The 20,093-nt window shown below is 37.5% G+C and overlaps 1 protein-coding gene across 1 annotated transcript in view; it reads left to right on the top strand.

Annotated features, from left to right (window-relative positions):
- The window catches only part of usp54b (ubiquitin specific peptidase 54b), a 104,737-nt gene that overhangs the window by 868 nt on the left and 83,776 nt on the right, over positions 1–20,093 (top strand). The window lies entirely within an intron of this gene.

The following is a 20,093-nucleotide window of genomic DNA, read 5'->3' on the forward strand; positions in this document are numbered from 1 at the left end:
CTTTCTTTCTTTCTTCCTTCATTTCTTTGGTATAAAACGAATTACAGTTAGTAATGCAACATCCTTGAATTTTTATTAAAAACAGTATATCTGCTATTTATTATGCAAGTGTTAAGGAAGCTTATACTATACTGACTCATATGTAGCTGAACACTAGATACAGATATCTATAGGCTGTTTAGTCAGGAACCAAGGAGAGTAAAATGACTTGCTTTTACATTTATTATTTACATCTTCTACATATGTTCTACATGTTCGCCCATGTGCTTGGCACAACTGTCATGTTTTTGTGGATTTTGCTCGACATATTCAACTCGAGACTTTAGCTTAACATATTTCCAGTGGTTCCTGACTTGTAAGTATTATTATTATTATTATTATTATTATTATTGTTGTTGTTGTTGTTGTTGTTGTTGTTGTTATTATTATTATGATTATTATTATTATTATTATTATTATTATTATTATTAGTAGTAGTAGTAGTAGTAGTAGTAGTACAGTAGTAGTATTGTGATTAGAATACTGGGGAAAAAAAACAATTTTATATTTTTAGTAACCCAATTTAGTTTATTAGTAAAAAAAAAACTTGCAACTATTTATCAAGATATAATAGCAAAAAAAGGCCATCGACTAAACATTAATACAGATACTACGACACATATTTGGGGTGAATATTATGATTATATGCCATTATTATTAAGATAAACTTGTATGTACGGCATTAAGGCACCGTTGTGACACAACAGATTGCACACAACCCTAACATCTCTAGGGTTCCTGGTTTGAACCTGAGTTTAGGTTACAGTATATTAAAAGGTTTTGCATTTTTTGTACACTTTGGGTTTTCACCGGACTAACTGGACCCATTCAGTGAGCCCATGGGTGTCCAGTGTTCCCAGGAAAGGTTCAGATCCACTCTGAAACTGACTGAGATAAAGTTTACAGAAGATAAAGAAGGAACTGAAGTAGCCTTGGATTTGTCAGTATTCATGTTCTTGTAACGTGTATCCTTTTGTTGTCATTAAGGGCAGGTGATTTATTTTTTTTACTACTGGATTCCATGTTTGAGATTTAGAATAGGATGTTGCTAAGTGTTTATGGTACTAAAAGTCTTCCAATGAATAATTTCTAGCCATGGTATAGAGTCAAAATGGGGACAAAATTTTACCATCTGTTCAGAAAGAAATTTACAAAAGTTCTAAATCTATTTGTTGTCTAAAATGTATTTGTGTTTGTTTTTCACTCTTAGAGTCATCATCGGTCATATCATAAGGTTTTCAACCACACAACTTGCCAGCTAACATCATGATTTTATGGCAGAGGACCAGCGACAGTATTTAGTAATCTACTGACCATATACTGTAGTTACATTTCAGAAATTATCTTTCAGAGAAATGCTTACATTACATCTATGGCATGAGTTGCTCTGAGAGTTTAACTCTAAACTGTGGTTCTGTGAACCCTGGAGTACTTTCTGCTTAGACAAGGGAGCCACTATTTCTTTCTTTCATTGACAGTTGAACAGATGGTCTGAGGACTGGATGGCTGCCGTCTGGTTTAAATAGTACCATAGGGTGCATACTGGGCATGACAAGGAACGCTTTGCATCTCACCTTCATGGAACGCTGCAAAGTCAGACGACTGATTTACAAAATTGGGTTATATGACTTTGGGCAGAAAACCTCGGTTCAGTCACAAGGTCACCTCAGGGTCATCTGGCCACCAGTGCGTGCAAGATAAGCATTTAGGTCTCTACTAAAGCATTTAGGTCTCTCACTATGTTAGCTGTTGTCATGCCACCAACCTCTTCTCTACATGGACATGGTCTTCAGTACTCTTTAAAATTTGGGGATATGGTTATTGGCCTGTTCCACAGGTTGACTATGGGTCATTCAGACACCTGTTATTGGCTTGAGGCATTACTCAAGGCACATGGAGCAACCAGAAAATTGAACATGGAAAAGTGTTGCAGTGACTTGAAAACATACCATGGATGGTCCATAGTTTTGTGCTGCTCATAATGATTGGGGTCCCTGTGCTAGCCTGACGTCCCCATTTTCAGCACTAGGAATAAATAACTTGGGCACACATTTGCCTTAGGCAGGTAGAGTCATTTTGGTGTGAGTTGTGTTGGTATTCTCTGACAAAAGTATCAGTTTCAGGTCCATTATTGCACAAGCTGAAACAGATAAAGTATTGCACATGCTTGCCACATGTGCAGCAATGTAATATCTTGCTATAATTGCAAAGAGCACCTGTGGATGCAGTGCATCATCTGGTGAGACCACACACAACATGATGCAAGCCTCAGTTACAATCATTTAGTCAACCTGCTTATGATTGGATCAGTCGAGCTGGCTGTCCAAACCCTCCTTTAGAAGGATCTGTAAACTATAGCAACCAGAGCTGCATGAAGGAGTACATTTGGTGTTATGGATTGCATCTCACTGACTGGCTGCTGCCATTTTGAGTATTGCTGCCACAGCTAGTTTATTTATTTATTGCCTGTCAATAGAGGATTTCACATCCTCACATTCTGTAAAAGAAGCAGACTTTATATGTCACATCTACGTTAGAGCACAATAAGATCCTCTTCTTCGATGTATCCCAGTTTACAAAGTTGGGGTCAGAGCGCAAGTGTCAGCCATGATACCGCACCTCCACACAGAGAGGTTTAAATAACATTAAGGGTTTAAACCCCAAACTTCCGATCAAAAACCCAGAGCCTTAACAGTGCACATAAACTTGGAGGAAGAGCAGACTTTGGGCTATAAAGCAAGCTCTGTTTGAAGTTTCTGAGTTGCACATAGCTGGTGCTTGTCTTCATTTTCCAGGGTATACAGACACTGGCTACTTAAGAGTGGCTCTTTTATGCTGTAGGACATTTATTGAGTTTGCTGGCATGGTTTGGATCAACTTGTCCCTTTTGTAGGAAGCATCAGTGCAAATCAATACAAAGTTATTCTGTCTGATCACTGTTATCCTGTTAGGATAGGAGTTATACCAACCAGGATGACCTCACCCACAACCACAGGGCTGCCTGAATGGTTTAATGAACAGGATGAGTAATCGTATGCTACAGTATGACCTTCACACTCACCAGATCTCAATCTCATTGGAAATCCGTGAGAGATTTCGGAACAACGTATTAAGCTCTTTTACACTATGCGATTTTGCTTCTTTTATGATTATTTCTTATGCTATTGTACAAGATGAATGTTCCCCAGTGGGAATTTTATAACAGACCTTGTGATAACGTCTTCTTTCTGTCAGATGAAAACGATGAAAATAGTTACTATGTTGTGCAATACTGTGTGCGCAGTGATGTAGTACAGGTTTGTAGCTCTTCAACCAGATATCATAAAAGTAGTTTCACTTTATTAAATAATAAATAAACTCTGTGAAAAGAGCATTTGCGTCTTAATTAGCCATGCAGTTGGAATCTGGAGGAGGAGAATTCTCCTCTTTTTTCCCTATTTCCTTTGTGTCCTGTAACGGTATAACTGTGCTGAGACGTTAGAGACATTCTGTTTTTTGTTTATGTTTTCCTATTGCCACTACTCTGTCTATACCTGTCCTGTGAGGATTGTGTAATCATATGCTGTCTTATTGGTAGACTTTAAGATGAATTTTCCATTGTACAATCCAAGAACACCAACTCAACTCGACTCGACTCAGAATAATGGATTATTCTATGCAATGTACGTTTGTCCCTGCAGAAGGGGCAGTAGGGCTGAAAACCATACAGATTAAGCCCAAATTTAGACAGCATTTTCTATCACCATCATCAAAACCATAACTGACTATCTATCTAGTCCATTTCCAGAGATGTATAAAGTCTATGCCATGCAGCACTGAAGCTGTTGGCCAACCAACTCACTACAAAAATTTATTATTTTAATGTGCAGAAGGAGTTCATCTCAACGAAATGTAACGCCTAACATCTCTATATTGCATGAATCTTTTTATTCCATCACCATTAAAAAACTCAGTTTGACCCCTGCCTTGGTTAATAGATTATGGGCTGATTAATAGGAACATTTTGTTTATTGTGACTACATGTCTATTATTGACCTACATTGGACTCGACGGCTGGTGTCAATGCATGGCAAATGCTGTTGAGACCCATTAAGAGCTCTGTGTGCTTTTATGAATTCAGTAGTGGGCCATGGGGAGGTCATCAGCAAAATGTCGCTACCCATTCCAATGAGTTGCTGTTAGGGGCATGAGCAAAATGAAATGAGGCTCTCACACAGAGCTGTCTAATCGTCTGTACGTGTGGTGCAGGTTGGAGCTGCTGATAAAATAAAAAAGGTACAGTAGAGATTTTTAAGCCCATTTCTTGGGTCATCGTTCAAGCGTTTACTTCCGAGATGAAAGAAATGATTTCTTTTTGTATCGACTTGTGTGATTATAGATTTTCTCAGAGTACGAGTGGAATTCATTGGTGTTTGTGTGAACGGAGAGAACGGCTTTATGTCTCAAACTGTATTTCTGTCAGTTTGTCTGTCTTTCTTTCTATGGCTTTTACTCAGATAAGATCTTTTGAATCTAAGCAGCTTTGCGTCTTCAACAAATGAACCTTTCCAGTTTTGGGAAATGGAGCACACCTTTATATATTTTTCACTTTCTACTTCTTTGAAAGCTGCTTAAGAAGAAACATTTGAAATGTTCTTAAAAAGTGTTTAGGTAGTTTGTTTGTGCTCCCAGGATAAAAACAGCAGAGTGATATCAAATATGTGCCCTTTTTTTAATGTGAAAAAAGCTGTTCACTTGGCTGAGGTAGAAAACAGAAGGCAAGGCTGAGAATAAGGCGTCGTTACATAATATTAATATTCTGTCTCATTTTTAACACATTTCTGCCCCTGACCAAAGAGTTAGATTTAAATCTCTGCCTGTTAAAGTTGCTACAGAACAATGTGTCTTAGCAAAATAAATGATGCGACAAATAAGCAGTTTAGAAACAGTGCTATTTTGACAAACAAAAAAAAAAGTTTTATTTGTTGTTTCATAGTATGTGTGATATCGGCATCATCTAGACAGCAGTTAGTTTGTTGTGACAGTGCTTGCTGGCTTTGTAAAAGGTTGAGGAATAGCCAGGAAAATGAGCTCCCTATTGTCAGGTTGTGTCTATTTGGAGCTACACATAACCCAGTTGCAGGAAAGCTGTATTGCTATCTCATACTTACAAAGTAAAAGCAAAATGATGGTTAAAAAAAACAAACATCCCATATCAGCATAAAGCGTAATTGATAAAACAGGGAAGCAATCATTAAGACCGGCATCTTGCTCAATGTAGAAATACTGATTATTTCACAATTTTCAAACCATATTGCTCCCAAATTCCCATAATGCTATTACGGTCCATACTGATGTTTTAAAATAGACTTGTATGATGTACTGCATCTGCATGAATGGACCACCAAGTTCTGCTCTGTATCGAATAATATAAACAAACTCTTACTTTTCTGAGTTCAATTCAATTCAAATTTAACACTTTTAACAATGGACATTTACTCAAAGAAGCTTTACAGAATATACTGTAAGAAAAATAATACAATACATTTTATGTTATACGAAGATTAATATGATACAAAATTATTATTAGACTAATATTTAAATGTGTTTGTATTTATCCCCTATGAACAAGTCTCAGGTGACTGAGGCCACTGTGGTGAGGGAAGAACTCCCTTAGATGGAAGAGGAAGAAACCTTGAGAGAAACCAGACACAAAAGGGAACCTCATCATCATTTGGGTGACACTGGAAGTGAAGTGTTATGATTTCCATTCACTAGCTATGTAGCAACACAGGACTACAAGCAACAGGACCAGATTGATTGGCCTGATTGTGTGTAATAAGATAACTTTGAACATAAAATTGATGTAAAGGTTTTTAAAAGAGAGCTTTACAGATGACATAAAAATGAAATGAAAAAATACAAAATGCTTCAAGAATATGAAATATTATCATTCTTATGAAGCATCATGATAATGTTTAATTTTGGCAAATTCTTCTAAAATGCATCCCGTCATGATTTCTGGTCGTATTTGCCAACCCAAAGTTCAATCATTTCTCATCATGACACTGACTGTTTAGAGAATAATTTTATAGAACTCATGCCCTGTACAAATTACCAAGTTTCCAAGTCTTAATAATTTGTGATCATCTTCCTGGTTTCTCGACAGTGTTTCTGGTGTTTTCATTGTTATTGCCTTGCCTTGTTCTTTCAGTAGTTTGCTGACTGCCTGAATATTGCTTGCATTTTGACCTTAAATCATTCTGCCGAGCCTGTACCTTCGCAATAGTGTTTATTCATCTGGCAAATTTGCCCTTGATTCCGTCTCGGCATCCGTGTCCTGACAACCCCATATTAACCGAATTCCAGTTTTTACACTTGTTGTTTTTGTCCTTCGGCTTCTCCCTGTTCAGGGTCACCACAGGAAACGTCCGATCCGCATATTTTGATTTTAGCACAGGTTTTATGCCGGATGCCCTTACTGATGCAACCCTCCCATTTTAATCTCCCATTGGGACTGGCACTGAGTTAACCCCTTAGTGGCTGGATTGGTTCCCTGCCCAGAAATCGAACCTGGGCTGCTGCAGTAGTGAGAGAATATTCCCTGCTTAAATTTGAAAAAAAAATAAATAAATAAAAATCTTGTTGTTTTCAGTGCCTGGGAGTTGTTGTTTTTTTAGTATCGAAACTGTGCAACATTTGATGTGATTTGTAGCAGGACGGCACACACCATATGTTAAATTGTGTAAAAATGTTTCGTTGGTGTTATGCTGACTGACGTTTCTGAGGGCATTGGGTAGTTAAAGGCTCTGGTGTAGCGATTCGCAGAAACATAGGCAACAGAGAGAACTTGATAGGGAGAATCGACTTGGTGGGTATTTGCTTCTAGCCAGACATCTGATATTGGAATAGTATTGAATACAAAATGGCATTAAATCACATTTAGAGATATGTTAACGAGCATGGACGTGCACATTGACCAGTCAACTGTGACCCATAAACCAGCCTGTAAGAACATGGAATTCATGCTGCTCTAAGCTGTTTTTTTTTTTTCTTGCAAAACGAAGAAAAGGGGCAAAGCAATGAGAAAAGGTGAAAGGAACGAGAAATGAGAGAGAAAAGAGAGGGAGAGGGAGGGGGAAGAACAGCACACTGAGAGTGTGTCATGTAGAGTGTGTTCCCTCTTCAGTCAGATCCAGCCTCACAGCTTCCATCACCTCTCTCTTGTAGCTGAGTCTGTGATGGATTATATATATATATATATATATATATATATATATATATATATATATATATATATATATATATATATATAGATTTTATATACAAGCAGCATCACAGCTCCTCCTGGCAGAATGCAGTGCGGTTTTGTGGCTCACCACAGGAAGCAGGGTGTGAGGTGACACTGTGTTGTTCGAGTGCCAAGCACAGACCCTAGGGCTCTTTATGTACCCACTCTCTCTACATATTTATCCAGAGTGTGTAGAGATAGTGTAGGCTTTTAAAGATGGAGTAAGATTAGTAGGGATGTATCATTACCGATACTGGATTTGTATTAGTGATACTATGCTAATTTTCTCACAAATGCTCCAATACCAAAAATCCAGTGCCAATTGATAATGATGTAAGTTAATACATGTAGTTAAGATGAAATGACAGCAATCTGGTGCATTTGATGATTAGTCATGACAGGTACAGCACAGCAGAGTACAAACCAGCAAGATGAGCTACAATAACATCTTCCCCCAATTCAAGTAACATCTAAATCATAAACCAACAGTGTGAATATGTTTGTAATTACAACGGCCAGCTCGATAGGTTTACAGACTGAGAGTGTAAAAAGTTTCACTTTTTGGTGCATTATTATTTGGTGCAAAAATCTTTAAGTAGCCTGATTAATAAACAGAAGCATTTTGGGTGTAACGCACACCAGACCGAGGCATCTTATGACAGTAATGCACACCAGGTTGTGTGAATTGGTGCACAAGCGGAGCATGTAATAGTATTCGTACAATAGTATGAACAGGAGTGTGTTATTACAACACTGTCTTATAACATAAAGGTGTGTGAACGGTTACAATGTTTAATATATTAATAAACAACACTTTATGACGACTTATAGTTAGATGTAATGCCGTGGAGCTTCTGAGATTGGTTCCTAAGTCATGCTGTGGACTGGATTACTATCTCTCTCTCTCTCTCTCTCTCTCTCTCTCTCTCTCTCTCTCTCTCTCTCTCTCTCTCTCTCTCTCTCTCTCCCTCCCTCTCTTGCAGAATTTGTTCTATGCAATCGACCCACACCTTCTGACCAATCAGATTTAAGGATTAATCCATAATAAACAATAAACAATAAACAGTTAATATCTTTCTAAAAAAAAATCAGAGGAAATTGAATTGTACAGGTGAAAAATATTAATCTTTTGTTACTGATCAAATATCAGTTTTGGTCTCGGCATGTATTAAAACCTTTAATATGTTCTTGTCCTCAGTCCAGAAAAAAATGCTCTCGGTGCATCCGTAGATATTAGCGACTACTTTAGCAGCCTGTTGGAGTTGTAGCAGCACTTTGCCCAGATTGCACTGTAATAAGTAACCATTGTAAGGTTGATGTAATAACTTGTGTGACCTGTTCTGTCAGCATTAGCTTCACGCTTCAGATGGAGATGAAAGCCCTCCAGTTGAAGGCAGGTTAATATGGCTGCCGGTGCCAGCTCTCAGCATTAAATTAGCTCCACATTGAGCTCGTCCTGTGGAGCTTTAAGGAACCAACAGGGCTCCTGATTGATTAACATGTAAAAGGAACAACAACTTTACACATCTACAAAGATTTCTGACCCCAAGGGCATTGTGATAATAAAGCACCAGGTCTGTCAGGATGATTACACAGTTGCATGAGCGAAGTTATTTGTGCTGATCAGGATTATTTGAGGTGATTGTGGTTAATTTTTATTCCACAGTTATACATTTTCTTGTATACGGCAATGTTGTAATTGTTTTACTTTTGAATTCCGCAATTCTTTAAATCCTTTAAAGATTATTTTGTGCACATGTACATCATTTTCTATAGTTTCTGCTTATTTACACTAGTACGTTTATGTATTTAAATAAAGTTATATGTATTATATGTATTAATTTTGGCAATTAATTATTAATATTCACGATAGGTCTACTAAGAATTTGTTTCTCATTGAATTTGATCACAGAACGGGAAAACTCACCTGTGTGAATGTTTAGTAACACACTCTGTCTTTGGATTGTGTGTACAGTATGTCTCCAGGATGGAGCGACTCACACGGCGAGCCATTCAGCCATCCGTCTGTCTGACTTCTTGTTGTCAGCTGACTCTACAGAAATCACCTTAATGTTTTCCTTTAGCCTTCCAGTCCGATGTCGGGCCTTTTCTTATTCCTGTCAATGCTGTGTCACAGTTTACACACACACACACACACACACACACACACACACACACACACACACACACACACACACACACACACACACACACACACACACACACACACACACACACACTGAGTTCATTTCAGTTCACCAACTCTCAGTATCCTGTAAAGGGCCCGATGTGAGATGCAGTGATTGACATTATGCAAGGGAAGCATTTCCCATTCATTTTGCCATTCTGCAGTAGGGTTGTGATAACGCGTAGGCAGAAAGTGAACTCACAAAAACACAAAACTTTAAAAGGATTGTTTAAAAATATCAAGTATTATTCATATTGTCTTTGTCAGAACGGCTCGGTCTAGGCACACTGAAAGATAAACGAAGCATTTTGAAACAATCACAGCTTACAGTAAATGTTTGTCTAATGAATCATGTTTTTCTTCATGTTGGCTTGGATAATGTGTCATGCACATCTATCTATCTATCTATCTATCTATCTATCTATCTATCTATCTATCTATCTATCTATCTATCTATCTATCTATCTATCTATCTATCTATCTATCTATCTATCTATCTATCTATCTATCTATCTATCTATTATACAGTTCTACAGTTTTATTTTTATTTAAAAAATATATAGCTGATGCAATACACAGTGAAATGAAACAATGTTCCTCCAGGGACCTGGTGTTACATAAAGACACAGAGCTACACAAGACAACACAGAACTAAGGGTTAAAGAGTAAAATTAATCTATTCACAGAAAGTGCATGTGTGCAAATTTGGGCAAACAAGACAAGAGGCAGTGCAAACAGACAATATGAGAGATACTTAAGACATAAGACATAAGACAGATACATAAAATAGTGCTGACCAGTATACAGTCTGTGCGGATCTGAGTATAAATATGGATGCTTGTTACGATTTTAGGATTTTAAAACTTTAACATTTATACCCTTTGCAATTCAACCGTCCCAACCTAACAAGCCATTTTTTTCACTATATTATATTCCAATTGTTTGGCAAAAGTTTGGCAAAATGTTCTTCTAACATATAGGATGCCATACAGGAAATGTGTGTACTGTATGTGTACATATAGGATGCCATACAGGAAATGTGTGTACTGTATGTGTACATATAGGTTGCCATACAGGACAAATTGTCACTAACTGATGAATTCCTCAGATTTACTGCCAGTGTTTACAATTTATTCTATGTAGTGTAATAAAATACAGAGAAAAAAATGATGTTTTATCAGAAACTTACCTCTCTGTATTGAATTGTTTATTCATTGTCCAATCTCACATTCTCTCTAAATGGGGCTCTAAATGAGTGTTTCATTAAAGTTTGCTGAGCGTGCATTGTAAGATACTGCAAGCCTAGTTCTGTTTTACAAACCATCTAAGACAGGATTAATGTTATGTGCTGCAAGCGCCAATTAAGAAATCTACCTCAGCCTCTTTCAGTTATAGTAGATCTAAATTTATTTCCAGTAAAGCAAGAAGTTACAAACACGTATAGTATACCTATGTCATACTTAGATTTCCCAGATTCTAGAGTATTTAAATTGAACCCATTTCTTGAAGGTTATTTTTGGTTTACTAACCCTTTTGTCCCTGTACACTGGAGTTCCATTTCACCTACAGAATGGAAATCAATTCATCATACATTTATAAGTCTGATATAAAATGAGTCACTGTTTTCCCCTCTGTTGGATAACCTTACACTGAGTTTTAGTGGTTCGGGGTTACATCTTTATCGCATGAGAGCAGAAATGGGTTTGATATCACAGTTTACTTTTAAGGTAGAAACATTTGTTGGAACTAATACTAATAGCTAATAGGGTTGCAAAGGGGTGGAAAGTTTCCGGTAAATTTTTGGAAACTTTTCACGGGAACTTAATCTGGGGAAGTTTGGAAATATTCAAAATTGGAAACTTTACGGGGAATTTATGGAAATTCTTTGGAAATATAGGGAAATTTATATAAACTATATTATATACAAACATTAATAAACATTTTTTTTGGTTATAAGCAGACATGCATGCAAGGTAATACAAATTTTAAAAATGACATCTTGACTGATTTAATTGTAAGTAGAGCTTTGATTCTTTCATTGGGTAACACAAGCATAATAAACATTATTATGCTTATAATAAACATAATAAACTTAATAATTGTAATAAACATTACTTTATAGAGGTTTTTTAATTTCAGGGGGGAGTGAGTGTGTGGGGGAGGGTCATGAAATGATATGTGCATGTGGTAACACTCCTAATTTACTGCTTTAGGTTTAAGTTTAGGTATTGGGTACAATTAAGAATGTAGAATAAGGTAATGCAGAATAATGCATATTAATATGTGCTTAATAAACACAGCTAATATTCTATTAATATTCATGCTAATAAGCAACTAGTTCAGTAAGCAGTGTGCTGTGTGCAAGTGACCGAGGAATGCAGGGTACAAACTTAAATTGCATTAAATCTTGTTGTTTTAAACAAAATTATGCTGTTAAGATTTTTTTATGTCATTATGTTCATTTAAGTCCCTTGTTATAGGCAACTTCGCATTTTTTTTTAATTCCCAGTTTATTTTCATATATTCCCGTTAATTCCCATATATTCCCGTTAATTCCCATGGAAAGTTTCCAGCCTTGAAATTTCCCGGAATTTTGCAATCCTAATAACTAATACGAGAAGAGTGCAGATTTGATTCATGGCATTCGTCGGGGCAAGAAACGCGACTGTGACGGACAGCTGGCGAACACTGCGGCCATGTACAAGCTGCTGAACAAACATCTGCCTTCAGATAATCTGACTATTCCTGTGTTCATGTCAACCTTCCCCTGTCAGTCAAATTTTTATCAGCATGTTAAATATAGCAAAACAAAACAAACACATCCATAAGCTTAATGTTAAATTACAGCAGGGCTCCATGTTATTGCTGAAAACAGGTGCTAAAAAGTTAATACTAATTAAATATTGTTGCCTTGAGAAAAATAGTCTCTAAATAATTCTTTATTATATTGTATTTCTGTCTTGTTTATCTCGATATATGCTATTATATACTGTATATATAACCTGTATTACTGATGCTTTATTCTCTATAAAATATATCATATAACTTATGTTATATTATATATAAAAAGAAATATTTTTGCTGTATGTGCTTGCTTATCATTAACCTATTTCATAATTCTTTATAACCTGGTTGCTGTTTCTTTAAGAACATTTGTGGCATTAGCAGCTCTTGACGTGTCAGAATTATCGAATCAGAATAACCAATAAACAAGGCACTGAGTGTGAGTATGCAGGAGAAACCGGTTCACTGAGGTTTGCAGGGCCCGTGTTATTTAGCACATCTTAAATCATTCAAACTAACATAACACTGGGAGAAAGAATACGGCACAACAACATGTCAGCAGTGAGACACGGCTCGCTCCTATTCTGCATCCACACAGCAGAGCTATAATGGGCTATGGTGACACAGACTGCCCTATTTTTATCTTTATTTGTTACACATTTCTGTAAAACTGCAGCTTAATACTGCCGGCCACCTTACCCCCATGCTCATGGTGAGCTGTAAAAACTCATTATATATACGGTGAGCACACCCACGCATTCAGTTAAGTGTAAAAATCCTTTGCCATCTATAAGCAGCTGAACATTAAAACTTTGGGACTGGATGTTCATTGAACCTGTTCATTCTGTGAAATGCAGTGATACCAAGACCTGTGCAAAAGAATCCTAAATGTGAAACTTTTTAAACTTTATTTCCTTTAAGTTCTCTTAAACACTTTAGATGAATTTATCTGCACGAAAGAATGTTGTAAATCCTTCAAACCTGTGTTCTTTTATTTTTTTGCATTGCACACCAGAGACTTTATCTAGAGAACATCCCCTAATGCACAATTAAAATGGTGTTGTTGTTCGTTTGCTGCTCCCGGTTCAGGCTCGCCACAGCGGCTCAGCCGCATATTTTTATTTTTCTCATCCGGGCTGGGCTTCGGACCGGCACTGAGAGTCAACCCTCTCATCAGGTGGGTGGGTGTTCCCTGCCTGGGAATGGATCCCGGGGTCATGAGAACAAACATGAAGGTGCAGGATCCTGCTGCTGGACCACCAGGAAACAAACACAATAACTGAAAAAACCCTGATTAATTCTAGCCAACTATTAATAGTTTGTGACTCATCAGTATTGATAGTGGTCTCATCCTCTTTACTCATCCCCATAACAATGATAACAATATCTAATAACACGCAATACTATGTGACCTAAGCCTAACGTACTTCGTAGCAGACGGCCCTAAACCTAAACCTTAACTCTACATGTTCAATGCTAACAGCACACAGCTACAACAAACATCAACAGAGCAAAATATAGAATGTTCCATGACAATAATTAACTCATTTCAGCATCATGTACATTACATTTATTTATCATTTATACAGCTGAGCAATTGAGGGTTAAGGGCCATGCTCAGGGGCCCAGGAGAGGGAGCTTGGTGGCCCGGGGATTTAAACTCACAACCTTCTGTTCAGTCCAACACCTTACAAGGTAGTCTAAAGGCCTACAAGGAAGTGGCATCACTATTAGTATGAAGTATCAAAAGACATGCTGAATAATGCGGTATAAGTTCAATAACAAATCTAACAGCATAATTTTTTTTCCACAAGTGAAATTGGCAAAACAATTGATCTTAATATTACAAGGGTTTAAAGAGACATGATAACCAACTTTATAACACATATTCAAATTACAAACATTTGGTGGCAAAAAAATAATCTGTGTAGCTAATAATAATAATGATCACTTAGATTTGGATAAATCCAGGCATTTCTTTACCTCATTGATTCTGAGATGACTGTTAAGTTTGATGCTACTCAGTATTTCACACTTTGTTGTCTGTTCTTTCTCTTCAAAGCTTCTTGTTTCGACTCTGTATCATAGAGAAACAAAACATTTTTTATCATTCTAGGCACTAAGTGCATTATTAAATTTGATTTTCAGCTTGACCTTGTTTGCTTTTCTTGTACGCCTGAGGCGAAACATAGGTAGATCGGATACGTTGACAAAATAGTAAAAAGAACTGATAAATTATATACTTTTAAAAATATGTTTGGAAATCTGGAAGTCTTTTACGTACAGTAGTAGCACAGACTGGATTTCCCCAAGCATTTACGATCACTGATTATAGACCCGTTTTATTAAAATCTCTGATCGGTTTAAAAAGAAATCACACCAGTGGATTGGGTTAATCTGAGAATCGAGCAATACAGTAAAAGCCGCTCTCATTCAAGGCTGTAAGAAAAGAGGCCAGAGAAGTAGGAGTGGTGTGCGGGTGGAAGGAAAGCATGGGGTGATGGCAGCGTGCCGGACAGGAAGAGGAGATGAACTTGGCAGGTGAAGAGGAGTTATTGGAGAGAGGGACAGTGTAGACATGCAGAGGGATGAGAACCGCTAGTGAGGTGGAGCAGAGGAAGTAGAGACTGAGTGTGTTTCACAAGCTGCTGAGAAAGTGAATTACTAAAGAAATGTTATCCTTTTTTTTTTTTTTTTTTTTAAGTGCGTGTGCCTCGAGGTGCAGCAGAGTTAAGTAAAGAAACTTGTGAATCTGTAATAAGGTCAAGCAGCATCACACCCTCGGCACCTACGAGCGTCTCTAATGGACATGTCATTGACTGGACATGCTCAGACTTGACCTACCTGTTCACATGCTGATGTGGAAATAGGGCAGATAAAGCAGCAGGTAATAGGAAGAAGCACACTCTGTTTTCATGTATGTGTGAAGTCATTAATGTACAATGTCACAGGTTGGCATTTTATGACTTAACAGATTTGCAAATCTATTAGAAACTCAGCAAGGTACTGACTTTATGAATTTTTTGGCAGAAATGCATGTTTCTCATTTGATATTACACAAGTTATTGTTTTTTGGCTTCAGTTTTCCGGATGCAGATTTTACTACATATGAGCACAAATGCAGCGTAACCTTATTTTCTCTTTCTGTAGTCATTATTTTAGTTGATGTATTTTGTTTATTATTATTTATATGTATATTTTTCTCTCATTGCTGGTATTTGACAGACAATACACTGCTACTCCATTCCTGCTCGAGCTTAGTTGCTGTCTGACTAAATCACATCAACATGGGCAGTGGCTTATTGCAGAAATGCACTAGATGTGACATCTCACCTATGGGGACTGGAATGCGGTGTATGTGTGTGTGTGTGTGTGTGTGTGTGTGTGTGTGTGTGTGTGTGTGTGTGTGTGTGTGTGTAGAACAGGAGAACTGACAAATCACCATACCTCTATCCCCATTTTAACCTTTTCTTCTTTAATGCTGGTTGACATTTTAGTCAAACACTTTTGTGTAATCGAGGCAAAAAGCAGAAGCAAGCGGGACATCATGTGTCAGCTGTGTCTTTATCAACACAAGCGAAACGATACAATAAAAGATTCCCCACAAGAGAAAAAGATACTAATCAAATATAATATGAAATATGAATAATTTGCTTAAACGCATCTGATTTTTTTAAAACTACAAATAAACAATATTTGAAGCACTTCAGCAAAAATGTACGGCTAAAAATACTATAGTGAAACTATTCAAACTGCCGGATGACATACACAGCCCCGAACATGGCAAAGAAAACTGGAGATATTGTAAAAACTGTGAAAAACTAGTACAATTTCTTATACTTAGTTATTCCAAATATAATTACATCATTATATGAGCAAAATGTTAGGTCAACTTCTTTTGAACTTTAATACCCAGAACACCCCACAGCCTGGAACACATGACCACCATGAACTACAAGCTCCTGTTTCACCACCGGGATGTTCAAGGTCTTCGAAGTTCTAATCACACACCCCTGTTGCCAATTATACACAAAAACACACACTTTAAATAAAACATTCATTCGCACAGACTTTTGAAAAGTAAACACAAAGCCTAAGGCAAAAGAAAATGAAATCTCTCTTTCCAATTCGAGGTCAATCAGTGAGATTCTTTGGCAATTACCTGACACATCAACTTAGGTTAAAGCATCTAGAGGTTTAACTTGCTGAGTTCAAATTGAGCCCAATGAAAAGAAATGTTAGGAAATTTGAGGATAACAGAAGAATTATCTTTAAATGTCATGACAAGATTTGAAGATTGAACCCAAGATTTCAAAGATGATATTCAAAGTAATCGATTTTATTGATTACTTGTGAGTTTAACAAAAGGCTGTATTCAAATTGAGTTTACTCAAGTTTGTAGGGCAGCAGATGAACTTCCATTCCTAACTTTAGCCCTCTTGAAATGTCTTAGTTAAAGTGTATCAGGAAGAAATCAATTAAACTCTTATGTTATATTCTCTGACCCTGCGTTTTCGGTTAATTCTGGACTGATGGCCTGTTAATGCATCACCTAGATATCTGCAAACCTATAAAGACATTAATGTGTGTCCTTCATTAAAAGTTCAGTGCATTGGTGTGACTTGGCATGTAGCCACCTAATCATCTCAGTAGGCTAATGGGATAAACAGCTCCACTTCTCTCAACATCGGGCCTGATTGGTGACCAACGTTTTGCTTCATAACTGCTTCTGTACACTCATTATAGCATGTTCCTAGACATTCGGTCAGATTAGATATGCATCCACAATTAGTTCTATGATTTGTTTATGTTTACTTTTACTTCTGCTTTCCATCTTTGCTCCTTGGCATTGCATTTCTCTCTTCCTAAATGATCCTGTACCTGAAACAGTTTTTGTCTGAATGTCTCATGCTTTTCTAAGCACAGGTCTTTCCTCTGCAGGCATCACCTGCCATCCCGTCCATGGGAATTCCTAGGATGTGGTTTTCCCCTCTCCTGAAGCTTGCATATTGTTAACGGATAATTGTTCCCATGGGTATGCCCAGAAAGATGTTGATGGATCAACTGCTGAAAATGTTTCAGTCAACACTTGTCTTATCTGATAAATCCATTAATTTATATGTACACGTGAATTGCACTTTAAGTCCCTGACTGCTGAAGCATGGCCAATATCTGGTCCGAAGAGAGACAGGAAGCTAATATAGACGTAAAGAACATCATGATATATTAGAGCAGTGCAGTGTCCCATGGGGTAATTGTACCACAGATAATCTGCATATAATCTAAATTATTATAATTTCACTTCTCTGTATTATCTCTATAGTGGTTGATTCTCAAACTTGTTTTTTTTTAATCACATGTAACATGATTAAATTTTAGCAATAAACCACGAGAGGATAAAACGATTAAAAAGTACAATATCGAGTCTCTCACCATGTCGGGTTAATCTCTTATTCCAGCAGAGCTGGTGGTGAAGAGGAATCCTGGCTTGGAGCTCAGTGTCAGATATTCTGAGGACAAAGCTGATAGAACGACAGTTAATAAAGAGATGAAAAAGAACAGCAAGCTCCTGGCACCAAAGGCACGAAAATAAAGCTGAAATAAATTGGCACTACTGTTATAAATGAATGAAACAATTTGAAACTCAAAAAACTCTAAAACTCTGAATTTTACATCTATTTATAGTTAGTGTTATCCTCACGAGCTACAATTTTAGTATTAAACAAATCTAAATATGTTGCAAATACAAATACACTAAAGCCTAATGTTCCAAAAATACATTCTTTCTCTATTATATATTTTTGTTTTTCTGGAAGTCGTCCTGTGGTTCTGACTTTTGGCCCATGCTGAATGAAATGCAGAGACCGCAGTGTGACTTTTGAATTGTTTAAAGCATTAAAAACTGCATGAGCATACAAATATGATACAGTCACAGGTGAGCGTTTATCGAGTACTTTACACCGGCTCCGAACATGGCTCGGCTGATCAGACCTTCGATTTTATATAGGATTTAAGAAGGCTGATATTACAATTGGGCAACTTCCTAACCTGGGCCTTGGTCAACTTCCCTGCTTGATCCCCATGATATAACAGATGTTGTAATATCACTTTCTCCTCCAAAGATTCATCCTTCGAAAGAATACACAGGGCAATAAATGGGACTTGACCAAAACAGCATCAGTATTGTAGTGCTGATTTTCACACTGGGGACGTTTGCTGCGATTGTGATTGTTACTGGTGCCCCTGCAAAGTTGGTCCGGCTTCAGACTCCCTTGATTTTATCGGACATTCATCTCACATCATCACAAAAGCACATGAACAGAAACACCACTCACCATTTTTTTTTGTCAATTATTTTGGTGTTATTATGTGCAGTAAGTCACTCAGTGAAATGGTTAGTGAAGACCAGCACATCCGGGCACCATATGACCCATATGACAAAAGGTTTGTGATCAGATGTATTTTAATCCACTGAAGTTATATTTGGCATCTCTGTGTTTGCTTGATGGTGCTTGAGATTCCAGTGGATTGAAGAGGTGTTTGACATGGCATTTAATATAGCTTTAGTCCAAATGTGTGTGCAGGATTCTTTACAGTGCAATGTCTTTAAGTACCAGGGAGCACCAGGAGAGCCCTTGATTTGTTCTTCCTACGGATCATGTGTCTTTCTGATGTGGTCAGGATACGATCACGGTTGTAGTGCTCAAAAGACCAGCGTGATCATGAGTCACATCTTTGTTCCTAAACAGTAGCTTTTTGTCTTAGTTGGTAAATCACTCATTGTTCTGCTCCAACACAATATAGTTGACCAGTACCCACCTGACAGAAGGCCCCTAAGGCAAAAGGGCCCTTGTTACTTAGAAATAAAACAACAACAACAATGGATTAATTGTTTGTGAATAAACAAATGTTTTGTGGTAGTTTTTTTGAGCTTTCTGCTGCCTGTGAAATGAAACACAGTTAATTAAATTAAAACTCAAACTAATTGGTTCAGCAAAATAAAAATATAAAATCCCACTGACTTTAGCAGGTTTAGTGTTTATTTGGTAATTTAATGGGGGGCACGGTGGCTTAGTGGTTAGCACGTTTGCCTCACACCTCCAGGGTCGGGGTTCGATTCCCGCCTCCGCCTTGTGTGTGCGGAGTTTGCATGTTCTCCCCGTGCCTCGGGGGTTTCCTCCCCGTGCCTCGGGGGTTTCCTCCGGGTACTCCGGTTTCCTCCCCAGGTCCAAAGACATGCATGGTAGGTTGATTGGCATCTCTGGAAAATTGTCTGTAGTGTGTGAGTGAATGAGAGTGTGATCCTGCCTTGATGCCAAATGACGCCTGATAGGCACAGGCTCGCCGTGACCTGAGGTAGTTCGGATAAGCTGTAGAAAATGAGTGAGTGAGAGTGTTCCTCACAGTGTTGATGTATCTTGATGTTGATGTAACTATAGTTCATGGCTGTTATTCCAAATATCACCTGCTGCCCTGAGACTCCTGGTCCATCTCCCTAGTACAGAAGTCAAGGCATGAGCAGGTTGTCGGCCATTTTAAAGGCAGTCTCAATAGCAAGATCCTTCCACTGCCCTGCAGCATTTGCTGAACCAGGAAGCACTGATGTTTGCTATACAGTATATTCTCTTACAGGAAATAACATCATCTTTTCACTATGGTGAAAAAAAGGTTAAAAAACTCTTACCCAGATTTGACTATAAATGTAAGTACCTTGTTATTGTTGTCGTAGCTTAATATAATTATTTATGCTAGCAATGTTTTACTTTATTTCACATCTTATAAACAGTTCATTTGAGTGTAACATTTTTAATT

This window comes from Tachysurus fulvidraco, chromosome 8 (genome assembly GCF_022655615.1).
Source record: "Tachysurus fulvidraco isolate hzauxx_2018 chromosome 8, HZAU_PFXX_2.0, whole genome shotgun sequence".
Lineage (NCBI taxonomy): Eukaryota > Metazoa > Chordata > Actinopteri > Siluriformes > Bagridae > Tachysurus > Tachysurus fulvidraco.